Source organism: Typopeltis vanoorti, chromosome 11 (genome assembly GCF_054136105.1).
Source record: "Typopeltis vanoorti isolate ZY-2024b chromosome 11, IOZ_Tvanoo_1.0, whole genome shotgun sequence".
Classification (NCBI taxonomy): Eukaryota; Metazoa; Arthropoda; class Arachnida; order Uropygi; family Thelyphonidae; genus Typopeltis; species Typopeltis vanoorti.
In genome coordinates, this window is record NC_143559.1 from 39,262,393 (window position 1) to 39,282,010 (window position 19,618).

The 19,618-nt window shown below is 36.4% G+C and overlaps 1 protein-coding gene across 4 annotated transcripts in view; it reads right to left on the minus strand.

Annotated features, from left to right (window-relative positions):
- ex (FERM domain containing expanded) overlaps positions 1 to 17,650 on the minus strand; it is a 268,471-nt gene extending 250,821 nt beyond the window's left edge. For 3 of the 4 annotated variants that reach the window (XM_090400073.1, XM_090400077.1, XM_090400074.1), the window contains exon 1: positions 17,281 to 17,650. The gene's annotated coding sequence lies outside the window, so the exon portion shown is untranslated. Of the gene's footprint in view, positions 1 to 3,825; positions 3,847 to 17,280 lie in introns of those variants that run through there. The other variant, XM_090400079.1, reaches the window with a different exon arrangement.
- Between the last annotated feature and the right edge of the window lie 1,968 nt (positions 17,651 to 19,618).

Genomic DNA, 19,618 nt, shown 5'->3' on the forward strand with positions numbered 1-19,618 from the left:
GCAGAAAACTTGCAGCCTAACCAAACAGCAGTCAAGCCTTTTGGTCTCTTGCCAAAGCAACTGGTCGTAACTTTTACCCAACACTATTCCCAACCCAATCTCCTGGCTTCACACTTTGCCTCCAATGCATGCATAACTGACAATGGTAAATGCCTCTCAACCATTCCAGATACCAAATAAACAATGTCCCCTATATTCTTTTGCCAGAAAGAGATCAGAAAAATATTGTCCAAATTAAACACAAAAAAAGTCTCCTGGCTCTGATGACATTCCTCCAAGTGTCCTGAAAGTTTGCATACTAGAACTGACTACTATCCTATGTCATATATATATATATATATATATATATATATATATATATACACTCTCACTCCACTGGCCTAGTCTGGAAATAGACCTATATTCAACCCATTCCGAAGGGCGACAAATCACTGCCATCAAACTACCGCCCTATCTTTCACCTCAGTCTTATCTAAAGTATTCCCAACTCCTATACTACTTCGAAGGCACCCAGCTAATAAACAAAACCTGTATGGATTCCGTCGCTGCCGATCAATATGAGATCTACTCACATATATATCACCTACCTCTGGACAAATGCCATGGAGAAGTATGGTGAATTTCAAATTGTTGTACTTGACCTCTAAAGCTTTTGACTGGGTCTGTCGGGCTTGCTAAGAAAACTACCATCATTTGGTCTGTCTCAGGACATCTGATCACTTCACTAGTAATTTTTTTTTTTACCAGATTCACAAGCTAAATCGTAAAGCTTTGTTTTCATATATTTCAAAATGTTTTAATGACCAAAATTAAGAATTTGCTATCACATTCACCTTATATCAAATGGATATATATCCAACTGATATATAAGTAACTGAATATCAACTGAAATTCCATTCAGAATTGATTTGAAATTTCAAAATGATTATAGAATGACTATAGAAGCAAGTTGTAAAGATTATTATTTTTCTAATAACTTAAATGAGGATTGGAACTTTCTGGACGGAATTACTGCTAGTTTATTTAGTCATATTGATATATTTACAGTTAAAAGGATAAATACAAAACGGGGGAGGGATAATGAGCAAAATTAGTTTATTCTGCTAATTTCACTTAATAATCCGACTTTAAAAAGATGGAAGATCACTAACAATATTTCATTAATAAAAAACATAAATGCTTAATTACCGTTAATATTTTTTTGCAGAATGGAACTTTTGAGTTCCTGTATTTGCATTTCATTTAACCTTCTTTCTGTACATCCTATCTTTCGGTTTGCTGAGCAGATAACGTATAACAAAAGTGGTTACAACCCACCTGTGCAGCCAAGAAGAGCCTGGTACGTAGGAATAAAGTATCACCGCCCTAATGTATAGTTGTGGGGTGTGATTGAAATATGCAAGTCGTTACACACTTCGCTGTTTGGTATGCTACAGTAACGACGCCAGGACAAACAAATATTTGTCCTGGATGTCCGTTTCTTATGACCTTCAAATACAGAAGATGAGCCAATCTCAAAGTTTTGTTTTCAAATCGCATGTTTTTAATCCCCCCCCGCCGCCAAAAAAAAAGGAGTAAAAATATAAATAATAAAATCTAATAAAAATAAAGTTTCATACTTTATAGAAGTATTCAAATTGGTTGAATATTTTAACATTAGTTGTATTCAATATTATGCTTGTATTGAATTAATATATAAATTGGTTCAATATAATTGTATACGTCATTAAGTTGCTCGGATCTTTCATTGATAATTTATTATAATGTTATCAAACATTCAGAATAAACAGATAACAAAAAAAAAAAAAAAAAAAGGTTTTTGCAAGAATAAGAAATGGAGCTAGCGTATTTTAGGAGCTGTCCCTTTCTAACACGTGCTCAATGCGAAATATGTGTTTGGGAGACCTATTTTAATGGACTTTTTTTTTTTATTAAATTATAATAAGTATTTAACTATTTAACTCTTGTTACGTTCGCTTGGAAAGAAACGATACCAAGAGACTGAAATATATCAGCTACTGTTCTTCTTCTACTACGCGTTATTCCCGCTTCCCATGCAGGGTCTGCGTGTTACTTTAGATGCGACTTCTTGTTAGTACTACTCCCAACCGACCGATCGCCTGGTCTGCCGCTGGGGGGGATATATTTTTTGACTGTAGAGGCGTATGTTCATGGGGCCGGTTTGCCTGTTTGCGGGATGAAAAACGCCAGATAAACTGGCGGAAAAAACCCTACTGACCGCGCCCAAGACCGGCTAACTTGGCTATGCCTGAGGAAGATCCTCAAATTCCTCACGTCTACAACGGAAATCGAACCTGGGACACTCCTTCCCCATATGGTTGCGAAGCGCAAAGCCACTAGGCTAACCGCGCGGCTATATCAGCTACTGTTCCTTTTTACAAAAATCAATGGCGGATATTAGAATTCTAAACTGAGAAGCAGCTGGAAGTCAGGACAGTTTTTCACCAAACAGACATGCTTGTGCTTAAAATTTCACCCTCAGAAAAGTGAGAATATAAATGAATAAGGGAACGAAGATCAATTAAATTTTTTAGGTCTTGGAAAAACCTTTCGAAGTTTTTTTTTTATTTTTAAATCTCATCTACGAAAAGGCTATAAACTTACCGAAAATCAATACCATGGGCGATAGAGATTATTTCGTGATACCTCCAAGGAGTTTCTCCAAGGAGGTATCACGAAATTAAGAAAGAAACTTAATTTCGTGATATCTTTTATTCTTTTCTTAATTTCGTGATTAATTTCTCCAAGGAGGTATCACGAAATTAAGAAAGAAAAAGGAACTCCAAGTTAACCTTGGAGTTTCTCCAAGGTTAACTCCATCTACCAACTAGATTAGATAAAGGAAATCTGTACTTTACAGACCAATAATTTTTTATGTAATTTAGATACCTTCAATAAGTAGGCCAGTGGTCCCCCAACTGGCGATGAAAATCATCTGTCACCTAAAGACATTTATGGGCACCCAAGCCACAGCTGATTCGAAACCACAGCTACTGTCTAGTGAATGAATATACACTATCCATTCGACCAACCCGATCGGGCAAGTGTGGAATGAACTAACTATGGAAAGTATTATGTGAAAGAAGGAAGAAAATTAATCCTATGGATTCAAAGCCTGCTGTGAAAAATTATGTACGAAATGGCAATAGCATATCAGAGGAATCTGTAACAGTGGGAGAGATGAGCGGGATTCACTTTCAGCCTATTACTATGGGCTGAAAATGAATCCCTTGTTATCATTCATCAAAAAAAACTCAGAAGAAATAAGTAGCAGAATGGCATCACAGGAAGGTTATTTATAACCACATACTAAACAGATATTTCTTAAAGGAAATTAGTAGGAAAACAAATTAGTTAGTTTACTAATTGATGTCAGTTGATGTCTTGGTACTAACCTACAAAATCATAACCATCCGACCAGATGCAAATCAACTTCTCAGGAAGAGAGAAAGTAAACCAATAAAAACAAGTTTAGAAGGTAAAGCACTGAAAATAATCCTCCAGGAAACAGATGGTTTGGAAATGGAAAATATCCAAAGAAAGCTTGGGTTAGGATAACGACTAAGTAAGCAGTTAATTCAAATAACTATTAATAAAGTACACTTCCGTGATAATTACTGATAACAGCGATAAATATCACCGTAACTAAACAATTACAATGATATGTTAATATTTTAACATAAATTTGATATAAATTTAATAAATATTTAACTTAAGAATATTAAAAATGTACTCTTTAGTTATACATATTTGTTAACTATTTATTAAATTATTTAAATATAAATATATTAAACATTAAATTACCTCTAAGTGAAGGAAAAATGATGAGAGAGGAAGGTCAGTCATATGAAATGCAGTTTGTTTACAGATTGAAATTCACTACAAATTAATGGAAACCGTAATTCAATTTATTAATTCAATTCAAGGGTATTTACTCTATGAAGAAGTATCCAATCTAGTGAAATAAGTAAGGGAATGTTCATAGGCAATCGTAAAAAGGTGCATTTGGTAACAGCATTCGCATATATAGTGACACCACTAATTATCACATGTTTTTGATGGATCTCTTTCTTATATCAATATATTTTTTTTTATATCTCATATTTTTTTCTTATATGATATTTTTCTTCAATTATTTTTCTATGAGTATTCATTTCTTATAATAATTCATAAGTGAGATATGATGCAATCATTGAAGTCTCTCTCTCTTTCCGCCCCCCCCCCCACCGAATCCTTTCAAAATCAGTTCATCTTACAAGTTTCATCTCTAGTGGAACACTTTCTCTTAGGCATTTCCTAACCTCTATGAATCCCAAATGGGAAGATCTGCAAGATTTTTACTCCTTTCCACGATCAGGTTAATGTTTCTGTTCTCCACATCTGGATACTTGTTGTGAGCTTGTTACAGAATTTATTCATATTGGAATACTGGCATCATTCCTCACCATGTTCAAAATTCCTATCACTCTAACTAAGCCACGGTTTTCCAAAATGCACCAAAAGGATCTAAGAAAAGAAAGCAATTTATCATAAGTGGCTTGAGACAAAACTCCAGCTTCATTCACAGTCAACAGCAAAGCCTTCAACACTTACAAGTCTATCATTAACAATGATAGTCTGACATTCAAAGAATTAAATACAGAAAACTTGCCACTTATGTCAATGCCAAGCATACCCTCTAGTCCCTTGCAAAAACTGTTGGGTGCAAACTTTTGTCCTGCCACCCAGATAGTAATATTGCAACATCGCTTAAAGATAATGCTGATCTGATGGCATCATTCTTCTCATCCAACATCAGAAGAGATAATGACGAATCATCGCCTCTTTTACTTTTATCACTGCACTGCATGAATCCTGTTGACATACAAGAAAGACATCAGAAGGCTTCTTCTTCTTCTAGTCTTACCATCTTCTTAGATGATGACTTCAAATTGTAGTGTTACCATCTATTTTCCTCCCTTTGAAAATGAATTTCCTGTTTTTTCTCAGATTGTTCACTATATCATGTAATAATGGTGGAAGGGGTTCATGCCTCATAATGTATGTATTCCTCGGTGTTCCGGTATTTCACTCACTCTCTTTCTCATATATATATCAACAGAGTGGCAAGTAGATTTGGATAATTTGATGAGTTCTGCACATTTTCACATAGCTTTCACTGATCTCAAAGCCTGTTCAGCTTTGCTGATGGTAGCAATCTCCATTCATATGACAAATCCTGTAGTACCTGAACATTTCAAGCCTCAAGATCTATAATAAGAACTGTTAAAACTGATCTCCATGCTATGCTGCAATCGGACAGTAACAACCTAATTACCTTCAATGCTTCCAAAACAGTTTTTTTTTTTTTTCCACAAAAGAGACTAGTTCTTTTTCCTTTACCTTTAACAATGTTCAACTTAAATCTAGATAAGATTTCTCTTTTCAGACTGACTTTTACTTCTAGCCTTTCCTAGCATCACCACATCACTTCTATAGCATCTTCAGCTTCCTGGAAAGTTAGTATCTTCTTTCATTCGAGATGTTACTTTTCATCTGTCCAGTTACTTACTCTGTATAAATCTCAAATCCACCAAATTTTGGAACACTGCTCTCACTTTTGGAATAGCACATCTAAAATCTCTCTGAAAGTTCTTCATGCTGTTCAGAAGAGTGGTTTAATTAATTAAGAACTCCTCTCTTACAGACTGTCTTCATCCATTCATCCACTGTCTCACAGTCAGTTACTGCATTGCATCTCTTCTACGTACATTTCCACAGGTGTTCAAAGTAGACTAGGTCTATTTCTGCCTAAACTCACAGCAACACAAGCATCAACTGGCAATGTCTTTTTACAGCTGAACTGCTGACTCACCAAATCTCATCATCTTTCATTCCATTCGTCTTAGTTCTGTGGAACAACCCGTCCACAAAGTATTTTCACAAGACTACAACCTCTAGCTCTTTAAGAAGAATATCAACTGACCACTCTGCTCTTGATCCCAGTCCACACATTTCATTTATTTGTTGTTGTTCACGTGGTTAGCCTAGTGGCTATACACTTTGTAACCATATGCCTGGGGAAGGAGTATCCTAGGCTCGATTCTCGTCAGCACGTGAGGAGCTTAAGGATCTTCCTTAGCCATAGCCAAGTTAGCTGGTCTTGGGTATGGAAAGCAGAGTTCCCCCCCCCCCCCCAGTTTATCTGGGGTTTTTCATCCCACAAGCAGGCAAACTGGCCCTGTGAACACACACATGGATATAGTCAGGAATACTTAAGACAATCCCTCTAGCCATAGGTCTGAATTGTGAGCAATGCTGGTCCCGAGCCCGGATAAAAATAGGGAGGATTGAGATGGTGCCGTACCTCCCTGTAAAAGGGGCTCACAGCCGTTGAATCACCATACGAAATGAAATGAATTAATGAATTTATTTGTTATAGGCCTTACAACCTCTGGCATACAGGAGTGATAATAAATATATATATAGTGCTTTCTTGTAAGACAATATATGCTGGTTATTCTTTACCAGCAAGAATAAGTAAAAATTAAAAGGGGACTGATATTTTACTTATTTCACTTTTCGTAGCGTGATAATGTTTTTGGAATAAAAAATAAATATATAATACAGTTTATTAAATATAAGTTTATTGTACAATTCGATAAAAAAATATATCAAATGTATAATTTTAATAAAAATTTTACATGGCAAATATAAAAAAAAATTCTATACAAATTTCTTAACAATAGACATAGTGAAAATATAAATTTCATTAAATAACTAAGCTTATTTAAATATTACATAAATCATAAATGCAAAAAATCACTAATAATACAAATTTCTAAGCATACGACATCCGTATGTCACACATTACTGTTAATAAAGGAATCAGAATAATTCTAAAAAACACTCCAAATAAAATATGAAATAAAACAATTTTCTATACTTGAAGTGATCATTCTGCCATTTATTGTTATCAGATTTTTATTTTATATAAACAATGAAGATTTACTAAAATAAAGAGCCAAAAGGCTTTACTTCGGTGATGCAAAATTATATAAATTAAGTCATTAATTTTGCATCGTCGAAGTGAAGCCTTTTGGCTCTTTATTTTAGTAAATACTTCACACACCGACCAAGAGTTTGCCTACCAGAAAATACACCTCTCTGATGCTTTGAGTTCCTTAGTACTGAGAGTTTTTGCTCTCTTAGGTTTCTGCCTGGTCTCTGATGAAAACCATTGAGTTTGAAACAGCTGTCAGGCCAGTGAAACCTTATCAAAATGGACCAATAGGAGGCGAACATACGGATGTCTGGGCAACGTTCGTTGCCACCTATAAGGTCCGGCTAAGGTAACTCGTAGTATGGCGGTGAGTGTATTCCCGTAAGCTCTCTGGTCAAATTTTGCACGAAACTTTTATAGTTTCCGTATTCAGCTTTGAAATAATGTTGGATTTAATATCTACTCTTAATTTATATAAACAATAAATAACTATTATGGTCTGAAGGCATATCATGTATTACATAATATAGCATCCCATGATGAGTCTGTTGACTTCATGGAGGTTACCAAATGATAATAATAACTGTGTTTATAACTCATCATTATCTGTAAGGCCAACCATGTTCTGATGAGGAAAAACATCTGTCAAAGTTTCTGGGTAAGGAATATAGGACAAATTAAAAATTCCTTGCAGATATTAAGGAATGTGCTTTAGCACTAAGAATAATGATAACTGTAAGCATTAAAAGTTTATAGCAACACAATGAAAATCTAATGTGACAGATTCAAAGCAACAAAAATTGGAAATCTACTATGTAGTACTCTTTTGTGTGTTCTTTCATGCAAATAAAGTTGCAATTTCATATAAGGTTTATTGAATGTGTTAGATAAATCTGACATTTTGATATACATGTGTCTTAAAATAAATTACTCCATTCTAAACTGATAAATAAAAATTTCTAACTGAGTGATACCAGTTGGTTCTTTAGAATAAAATCATAATGTATTATGTCTGTCAATTCATATATGCTCTGGTTGGCTGGTTTTGTGGTGGAGAAAATCCTTCCCTCTCAAATTGAGCTGATACTAGAAAAGGCTTTATTAATATTTCTTAAATGCCAGTAAAGCATTTTAGGAATGAAAGGCACTAAACCTATAATACTGAGTGATGAAAATTCTACCACCAAGAAACATACAAGCATCCATTCTACAGTGATATCTGACACTACAGCCTGTTTGTTGGAGAATTTGAGAGGGAAGGATTTTCTCCACCACAAAACCAGCCAACCAGAGCATATATGAATTGACAGACATAATACATTATGATTTTATTCTAAAGAACCAACTGGTATCACTCAGTTAGAAATTTTTATTTATCAGTTTAGAATGGAGTAATTTATTTTAAGACACATGTATATCAAAATGTCAGATTTATCTAACACATTCAATAAACCTTATATACCAGTTGGTTCTTTAGAATAAAATCATAATGTATTATGTCTGTCAATTCATATATGCTCTGGTTGGCTGGTTTTGTGGTGGAGAAAATCCTTCCCTCTCAAATTGAGCTGATACTAGAAAAGGCTTTATTAATATTTCTTAAATGCCAGTAAAGCATTTTAGGAATGAAAGGCACTAAACCTATAATACTGAGTGATGAAAATTCTACCACCAAGAAACATACAAGCATCCATTCTACAGTGATATCTGACACTACAGCCTGTTTGTTGGAGAATGAGACACTATCTGCTTGACTAATCAGGATAGTGATTAGTCAAGAGTGGAATTTCAGGATAGTGGAATCATTGCTGTGGAAGCAATGATTCCACTCATGAAAGGTAGGAAACCTATAATATAATATATTAGCATTGTGAGATAAGGATTAGATAATATGAAAATTCTACTACAAAGGTCAAAAATGGCATTTTCTAAAGCCTCTTCAGCCTTCAAGAAGCAAAGTAGTGGTCTCACTTAGAAGATGAAAATCAGATCATTATATAATAAATTTACTTTAATCCTTTATCCAAGCAAACAAGGTTTGGGCCTGAAAGTATCTTCAGGACTGGGGTAAGGTGATACAACACCAGAACAACTCGTTGCAAAGGTGGAGCAAGCTACCAACACTCCTGTCTCAGTATCTCCTATAATGCAAAACACATCTCCTTGCGGATATGTATAATGTTATGCATTAAGGGAAGGGCCACTACCCAGACTAGTTTTGCCCTTTATTGAGGTAGAATGGGAGTTCATGCCTTTCATCACTGGCCTCTTTAGATTTAAAAAAAAAAAGTTGTGCTGAGAGTCAGCTTGATAGTGAGAGAGGAGAAGAAAGATAGAGTGGATAGTAGTAGGTAGTTAAAAGAGGCCTCAGTCGATCCACCTGGCCTGACTTAAATGCCAGCACCAAGCAGATCTCCGACATTATCTCCCTCCATCCGTTCTCTGGCCAGCCACCTCTTCAGATGTCTGGCTGATGAAAGAAGTGAAAAAACAAATGCAGGAAGACACACATAAATTGAAAATCAAAAGAACTAGGACACACATAAACAGAAACAACAAAGGAGCTAGAACACGCATAAAGAGAACAACAAAAGTCGGTGAATTAACAGAAAAGTACTGCAAGAACGGGGGAAGAGCCTGGCCCGAGTGATGCAGCCCGCAAGGAGCTGCACCGCCTCGCTGTAAGCCTTCGCCGCTCGGGTTCTCAAGTCTTCCCCCTCCTATGTGGATTAAGCGTGAACATACAGAAACAGAACCAAGAAACTTAGAAGGGGCTTTTTTTTTTTTTATGTCATATTTGCCCTGCTATCTCTTACCGCTTCCTCATAGTCTTTTACCACGTTTTCCATCACTGTGAGTACGTGTACTGACTCTTCATCATTAAGTTGCCATATTCTCTTCAAGCATTCATTCCATTCTGCTCGGTCGTAAGTGACTTTCCTAAACTTGAGCCATATTCTAAGACTCTCTAGCTCACCTTCACATTGCAAAGCCACGTCTCCCTTTTCCTGTACAGCTGTGTGGACTTTGTTTTTTATCTCGGGTTTATTCCTAAGATAAAATAGGATTCATTCTGTTACATTCGAATATTCATATCGGGGTTCTTTTCTTTTTACCGGTTTTGTAATGGCGTGAGAAGAACCGGTGTTTGTATCTACTGGTAAAGTTCTTTTTTCAAATTCCTTCATTATCCCTGGGTATCTCTTTTCCAGATCTACTCGTGTCAGCAACTTCAATGTGTCGCATAAGTGTTGTTTTTCCTCCTCTGTTAAGTCCAGGTGACCGTCCAGTTGCTGGGACTCGACCTTGGTTATATCCTTTACATAGAGTTCTCCCCATATGAGTCTATTGCTCCTTTTAAAGAGCAAGAAAGTTGGCTCTCCTTTTGTGGTCATTATCTGAAATAGTTTTCCTGCCGTTTTTGGAGATCCCTTAAAGTTCTTCAAAATGACAGAGCCGTTTGGAGTATTGCTTTTAACCAAGTTTGTTCCTTCCTTAGTTTCTGGATTGTTTCCTTGCTCTCTGTCTTCTTCTGATGAGGTTTCTTCCTCATTTTCTGTGTTGTTTCGCGATATTATCTCATTTCCTTCCTCATCCTCATCTGAACTTGAGGCTTCTATTTGGCTTTCAGTGTCCTGTTTATTTCGTTTCATTTCTCCTTCTTCTTCCGGCATGATGGGTCGTTTTATTGTACTGGTGTTGATTTCCATTTCCTCTGTTTCTGTGCTGTTATTGTTGCCTTCCGATTCATTGGTGTAAGATTTCTTAGTGTTCTGTTTCTTTTTCTTCCTAATTCTCCCTTCTGCGTTCCTCCCAGTTATTGCCTGATTTCCTAATGTAGTCGTTGCAGTAACTGGCGGTTGGAGGGCTGGAAACTCTTCTGGTTCAGTTGTTTGTGGTTCGTTTACTGTTTGGCCGGTAGCTCGAGAGTCCTGTGTTGTGAGCTTAGGAATGGCTACTGCCGCAGGTGTTATGGCGCCTCCTGCTCTTTCTGCAAGGGTCCTGATAGGACAAATATCTATTTTATGGGATGTGTTCCCACATTTACGGCACGGTGACTCACATTGATTCAATGTGTGTTCTGTCGATAAGCAGTTGCGGCATGTGTTGTTTTTCGGGCAGTGAGCGCTAAGGTGACCCAAAGCGGTGCACCGAAAACATTGTTTTCTTACGCCTGGATAATTGACTATTACTCTTGCTGAGCCTAAAAAAATCAAGTTGGGGACCTCGGTTTTCATCTCGATTGAAATGCTCACTTCCCCTGATTTCCACTCTGGGATATCCGCGTCTTGTCCGATTGTTACGTTTCGGACAGTCCCCCACTTGGAGAAAATGGTTTTAATGATTTCCTCCCCTTTCTCTAGATATTCGAGTGGAAACCTGTCAATTTTTATGGATTTTAAAATACTTCCGACTAGGAAGGGTAGGTATTTTTTCCCTTCACATTCTACGCCCTTAAGGAGCGTTTCTCTTGTTTCTATGTTGTTTGTTACTATTTGGAATCTACCCCCCCCCCCGTAAGGGGTAAGCCCGTAAATACTTTCTGCTTTGACGACTTGGAGAAGAGCTCTCACAAACGTCGCTTTGTCGATGTTTGGGTCAATTTCGATCCCGAGAGTACGAACTCTTGGCAAGAATTTCGACATTGTTTAAAAGCAAATACCTTACCAACGGAATAGCAAATTTCAGTCCCCAAAAGGAAATACCCTAAAGCGGACCTGCACCGATTGGAACGAGGCCGCAAAAAATAAAACCCAACAAAAGAAAAACTAGAAGGGTTCTTACCAAACAATACTGGAATAGGAGCTCTCTCTCAGGATCTGGTAACTGGCAACTGGAATCCAAAAGAAGACTGGAACATGGAGCTTTCTCTCGGGGCCGCTAAATCTGGAACTTGTCTCATCAGTGAGTAGCTAAACCTTATGAGTAAGTAAAGCCGTCTCTAAAAATTCGGACGATCCCTAGGCCACTCAATCATGGGCGAAAGACCGTCCATCTCAGCGTTGGCTCCACTCAGTGATGGCCTTCCACCCACACGCCACCACCGAGCAGAACCGCTCAAATTCTGAAGAAAATCATTCACCGACAAAGCCCCTCAGCGGGCCGTGCCGGAGAACACTTTCCCCGGAGACTCAAATTGCTCCCTTAAGGCAAAAACCCTAAGGGAGCGAACTCATAATAGCCCCCACCGGTTTCAGCCTTTTTTGAGGCTTCATCAGTGAGTAGCTAGACCTAGAATTATTGAGGTCTCTTCAGTGGGAGCCAGGCCCAAGCTGAGATACCAGGCAGAAGCATTCGCGGGTCATCTCTACCTATAGGAGTTGCCAAATGGTGTGCCACCCTTTTTTTAATAAATTACTCTGGATTTAGAGAAAGATGTTGAAAGTTTATTTTTCACTTGGTTAGAGTATAATAAATTTAGTTTAATCCTTTATCCAAGTGTGAGCAAACAAAGTTTGCACCTGAAAGTATATTCAGGACTGGGGTAAGGTGATACAACACCTTACTTCAGGACTGGGGTAAGGTATCACATTACCCCAGTCCTGAAGATACTTTCAGGCGCAAACTTTGTTTGCTCACACTTGGATAAAGGATTAAACTAAATTTATTATACTCTAACCAAGTGAAAAATAAACTTTCAGATCATTATAATGTAATCTTTTATGTATTTATTATTTTTTTTTTATGAATTCAGTGTTTACTGTTATCAGCTGCTTAATGTGCATATTTTATAAACCAAACAGGATCACATAAACCAAACAGGATCACATTAAGTGGAAACAGGAACAGCTAAATTTAGTATTGTGTATGTGGAAAGAAAACAGAAATGTGTTGACATTTCTCTCTTTAATAACTATAGTTGTAATCTTTGAAAATACTGAAAAGGAATAATATTCCAGAAATAGATATAAGAGGAATGAATGAGGGGGAAAAAATGGTTTGGCAAGTTAAGATAGTATGCAAAGGAGAAAAGGAACAATTATGGAATTCAGCCTGCTCAGATAAATAGTTCACATGGAATTAACTACAGGAAAAGCATAAAAAGACTGGCTGTATAATAGAAAGAGAGAGCTATCAAGTCTCTGCTCTCCTACGTCTTATTAAGGTGGGTGCCATGGCTGTTTGTTTCTTACACTACTGTGTCCATTGACTTCTTTCCAAGCAGTGTACATAACCAGGGCTGTGGAGCCAGAGGTTTCTATGGAGCTGCAGCCAGTTAAAAAAAAAAAAAAAGAGGCTCCATGGCTCAAACTAATTTGGGTAGTCATAAGCATGAAGGTACATATGCATATGATTTAATGCTTCATGGTGTAGTTTTCATTTCTCTATTCTTTTTTAACTACTATGTTTTTTTTTTTGCAATGTTTAAACCAATGAGTGATTTTCAAATAATGCACATTTTATTGTTTCAGAAATGTCTGGTGGTTGCATAAGCCTACTCAAGCCAGGGTAGAGCATTTATTTTTTAGCTCTAAAAATCACTGAATCAGATATGAGGGCATCAATGTTACAGGACTTGCTTGAGTAATCTTGTTCTAAGAACAAAGTGTTAAACATAATTAAAAATTTGAAAATTCAGTTTTTTAGAGAATTAAAATTAATTTGCATGTTTTAATATGACAACCATTTACTGTTTTTTTTTTCTTATAATGCAATAACTTTCCACATATGTATTTTTTTTTTTTTTTCAATGTGACTTCCATCCATTACAGGTTAGAAACCTCGAGCAAGTTAAGATTTATTTTGTATTGTTCTCTATATCTTTGTATATTTTTTAACCTTGACAGATTTTTTAAAATTTTTTCCATAATCCACAAGCCCTTCTTTAGAAACCAAACATGGAACTTTTCAAGACAATTCAGGCTTCAAATTTCAAATTTCAGGCTTAATCCACCACACACATCCACCAAAAATAGTTTTTTTGTCTGTAAACTGTGTATGTTCGCTTAACTGATTTGTTTGTGCATGTTGAAAAAAACCAAGTTTCTGTGAGAAAAAATCCTACTTTCATATGAGATTGGCTAACCTGCCTTCAATTGAAAAAGTCCATATAAAGATTCCTCTCATCATCATGAGAATCAAATTCAGCTCTTTTCTAAATTAAGAGTACAATGTGTCATTGTTCTCCTGATTGTACTACAGAGTAGCTTTAATTCGAAGGCTCTACATATTATCTGGTATACACAGTATGGTTTAATAGCATACATTTTATTTTTAAAATGAAACATTTTAAAAATAAAAATTTTCAGTTACTTCTGAATTAACTTTTACTAGCTAAACCCATAGAATAAATTTCATCTCAAAATCAAAAAGGCCTTTAACCACCCAATCGGCTAGGACGTATATATATATATATATATATATATATATATATATGTCCAAGTTACCATGGATGCGAAGTGCATATTAAAATTGAAATACCATTGATATTACATTGAAATATGTGATGGATACGAAGTGTAGAGGAGTAACGTATTTTATCCATATTGACGGTGACGTGGTTAAGAAGTGTAATAAATAAATAAATAAATAATCTGAAGTTCAGTAGATAAATATTAGTACATCCTTATGTGAAAAAAAAAAATACTCAAATGGAAATGCAACTTCATGTAAGCAATAAAAAATATTTAAACAAAACACACAAAAAAACAAGTGCAAGATTATGTTCACTGGGTGCCCACATGCAACTCCACAAGAAGATGCTTTACTTACATAGTGAAAAATATATTTTGGTCATGTAAAGTAGTAGTTATCAGACAATTGTAAAATTAAAATTGTGTGGCAGTTTTTTTCTTGTAGTATTAAATATCACATTAAGTTACATGAAAATCAGTTCATCTATTACTGAACTGTTTCACACAGATGAATTGATGGGCATGATCAAGCTAACAGATACCATTTGTTTTAGAATATCCTGTATAAAATTACTACTTAAAAATATGAATGAGTTACAACAAGAATGAATTACTTTTCTATCTGATAACTGGATTTCCAACAAAACCACATAATACATGGCCACATGGACATTATTATTATTATTCATGACACCTCCAAGGAGTCCAAAGACTCATCGCGAGAGGACACCTATTGTACAACTCTCCATCTCCGTATGCAAGCGCCTCCGTAGCGCAATTGGAAGAACGATGGTACATTGCGCCCTTCGATTGGAAAAGGCCCGAGTTCGATTCCCATCATGACGGGAGGAATCTTTATATGGACTTTTTCAATTGAAGGTGAGTTAGCCGATCTCATACAGAGGAAGCAGGGTTTTTTTCTCCCGGAAACTCGAGGTTTTTCATCCCATATACAGACAAATCGGCCTATCAGAACACAAGCAATTTACAGACAAAAGATACTTGTTGTGGTGGTGGTGGGCGGTAGATGGCGCTGATGTAGTTGATTGGTAGTAGAGGTTTGGTAATGATGGAGACGGAGAGCTGTACAGTAGGTGTCCTCCAGCGATGAGTCTTCGGACTCCTTGGAGGTGTCACAAATAATAATAATATCCACCACTACACCGAACCTCTACTACCAATCATCTACATCAGTGTCATCTACTGCCCACCACCACAGCTAGTATTATCCAAATTGTGACCACAGCTAGTACATATCCCCAAGTTATGTGACTAACATCAATGAGGGCTTCACAACTACTAAAGGTAAAACTGTCACTTACTTTTTTTAGGCAGGACATGAAATTTGAACCTCACTGGAGTTAAAAAATGATTATTCTTTAATGCTAATTCTTTGCGGAGCTGTGCACATTTAAAATATGTGTATGTTCTAACACTTCAGCCATCCATCAGTAAAAAAGAGGAGATGCAGAAAACCTTGACCCCTCAATAACTAACCAGACCTTTTAATGTCAATGTAATCAACATTCTGGTATTCTAACATGAATAAGAAAAAAATAACTTATAAGAAAAGGAAGATCCTAAAGCATTGTGGGCTCGCATCCTCAATACCTGTTCGGTAAAGTCAGTGAAATCAAAATATTAGCACTTTTAAGACATGTATCTTAATATGGATACTCTAACAAAGTAGCTAAATATTAGCTACTTTGTTAATAGAAGAATCATTAATAATTATAAGAGTAATCATTCTGGAAGAAAACAGGTTATAATGATGTGTTACAATTACTATTTCGTAATTGTACTGATTTCTTATTCATGCTAATGAGCATGAATAAGAAATCAGCACTGTCTATTCAGAAGAGTATTATTATTAATACTTATTATTAATACCCTTCTAACTACTAACTGTGCTCAAACTTGCTTAACTTTTTGCGAGCCATTAGTAGCAGAGGCTCTACCAATCGACCAACCTTTGATTTAAAAACAAAAAAAAAATGCAGTTTGTAAGTACTACAGCTATTTTGAGTGCAGTACTTACAAACTTTTTTTTTTTAGTTTGTAAGTACAACACTCAAAACAGAACAACTTTATTGGTTTGAGTGACACCAATAAAGTGGTTCTGTTGACAATGAGGATTTGCTATATGATTAATATCTACTAGACACTCAATGTAGGTATAGTCAAGTAGTTACAGTCCATAACAGGCACAAGCCGGTGCCTGTTATGGATGGTAAGTAGTTATAAAGTACTTCCCGAATCACAGCTAACCAAACTAAAGCTTTTTTTTTTTTTCCCTGTAAAGATCTCGTTCGGAAATTTTAATTTTTGCAATCAGAGAGCTTCCATCCGATTATTTCATTTTTGTATTTATTTTTTTTTTTAACTCGAAAGGACAATATTAAGAGCTGCAATGGCTGCAGGAAGAAACTGCACTCCACTGAAGATAAAAATGCAAACATCAATCAAACAATTGATATTTCCTGATTTGGCATAAAGAGAGAGAGAGGCTCGAATTCCGGTAACTATTTGTCTCGTGTTCCATGTCTCCATTTCCTCTGGAAACGAGCGGAAAGATAATTATAATCACATATATTTTATCACAAGTTTCTGATTCAGTATTATCCATGAAACCGTTTTCTCAATGTAATAATTTGCAGTGTCCGATTTACACGTGTAAATATCTAATGATGTATTATTTTAAATTTTATATAATAATTTTCAATTCTTAGGGAATGTACAATAATGGTTAAAATATATTTTACTGAATTATGTAAAACACTACATTATGTATAATACTATTTTTAAATGCGAAAAATGTCTAGTGGAGCAATAAACATATTTGATCTTTTAGAAAAAATCTAATGGCCACTTGAAAATAATCAGCATCATTTAATGATCAGATTAGTCAAATTCAATGCTTACCAATAATTCACAGTAGTTCCAACAAGTGATTCTTTACGTTCACGGTGAATCTGAATCAAACTTGCAAGCGATATTTATTGGAAATGAATTATGTGTATTTGAACAGAATGCTGAAATTGTTTACATCACCATTTATGCGACTGTAATTACGCTAGTAAATGAATTCCAATACGTAAGTGCAACGTAGACAGATAACGATTTTATGATCCAACAGAAAATACGATACGTTAAATCACCCGACAAAAAGGAACGATTTTCGAAACAACACATGAACTGTTAAAAAAAGTTAACATCACCAGTAATAGAGTAATGCGCTTTCCGTTTAATTTCCATTCAATAAACGCGCCTTAAAAAAATACATCTTAACTACGAAAACATTCTACTTCCGTATCTTACACATATCTGTACGCCCTCTATAATCACATTATTTAACTAGTTGAAATTAAAAAAAAAAATATTTTGCATTACATAATCGTATCGTGTGTCTAGTTGAATAAAGTTTTATATTGTATAACATATTCTGGAGGGAAGAAATGGTGCCGGAATTGTGATGTGTGGCAGAATGAAGGGCGAAGTACTGGAAGTGGGTAGGAGGAACGATAGGATCATGCAAATGAAACTGGGTCTTGGGGAAGAGCAACTGGTCGTCTTATGTGTATACGCCCAACAAGTTGGCTGTACAGCAGAAGAGAAAGATGAATTCTGGAACGTGCTAGATGAAGAAATGAGGGAACTGGAAGAAAACGAGATGGTGATGGTCGGAGGAGATTTGAACGGACACATAGGGACTGTAAAAGGGTGCATGGTGGCCATGGAGTGGAATGATGAACCAGGAAGGAGAGGGGATTCTGGACTTTGCAGTAACGTTTGATCAGGCAATTGTGAACTCCTTCTTCTCTAAGAGGGAAGAGCATTTGCTAACATTTAAAAGTGGCTACAATAGTTCACAGATTGACTACATTTTGACTAGAAGAAAACATCTTAAGGCAGTAACAAATTGTAAAGTAATCCCAACAGATCAAGTGGAGCAGCAACACCGGCTGTATGTGCAGACTTTGAAATAAAGTCGAAGATAAGAACCTTTGGAAACTATGGTAGGAAGAAAATTAAGTGGTTTTGCTTAAATGAAGAGAGTGTGAGGAACCATTTTAGGGAGAAGGTGTTAGAGAGGATTTCGGATGGACTAGAAAGTGTACAAGATTGGTGGAGACATAATTCAAAAGTAATTATAAGCTGTGCAATTGAGGTGCTTGGTGAAACATCCGGAAAGATTACAGATCAGAAGGAGGGTTGGTAGAGGGATTAATGATGTAAAAGAAGCAGTGACGGCTAAGAGGAAGGCAAAGTAGGAGTGGAAGAGGACAGAGAGGAATACAGAGAGAGAGAGAGAGAGAGAAAAAGAGAGAAGCCAAGAGAGTTGTTGCACAGGCGAAAGCCATGGCATATCAAGACCTTTATGGTCAATTATAAACAAAAGGACAGAGAAAGATTTATCGCTTGGCAAAATGTAGAAATAAGGTTTCAAAGGACATTGTACATGTGAGGCAGATCAAAGACGCTGAAGGAAGTATATTATGGAGGAATGTGTACATAAGAAACAGATGGAGAATATACTTAGAGGGATTTTTGAATGAGGAAAATGCGAGGACTCACAGAGAAGATGGGCAGCCTTCTGAGGAGATGGAGCAGAGCATCAGTAGAGTGGAAGTGAAGGCAGGCATGAAGAGGATGAAGAATGGAAAATCGGTGGTTCCAGACAGGATTCCAGTGGAGGCATGGAAGGCTCTGGGGGAAGAGGGAATTAACCTGCTGTGGGATCTGTTTATGAAAGTTTGCCAACAGGAAAATATATCTGAGGAATAGAGGGAAAGTAATTCTTGTCCCCATCTACAAGGGTAAAGGGGATGCACAAGACTGTAAGAATTACGGAGGAATAAAGTTGATGTCCCACACAATGAAAATCCTAGAAAGGGTTCTTGATTGAAGACTGAGGAAGGAGGTGGAGATTGCAAAGGAGCAATTTGGCTTCATGCCTGGTCGGTCGGCCAGATGCTATCTTTGGGGTATGACAGATGATGGAAAAGTTTCGAGAGAAGCAACGGGAGCTACATCTGGTATTTATTGATTTGGAGAAAGCATATGATAGAGTGCCAAGGCAAGAAGTCTGGAGGTGTCTGAGGGAGAAGAAGGTACCAGAGAAATATGTCAGGTTGGTGAAGGAGATGTACTGAAATGTGAAGACAAGTGTTCGAACCTGCCTGGGAGTGACAGAAAGTTTTCCAATGACAGTAGGCTTGCATCAAGGGTCTGCATTAAATCTGTTCCTGTTTAATATTGT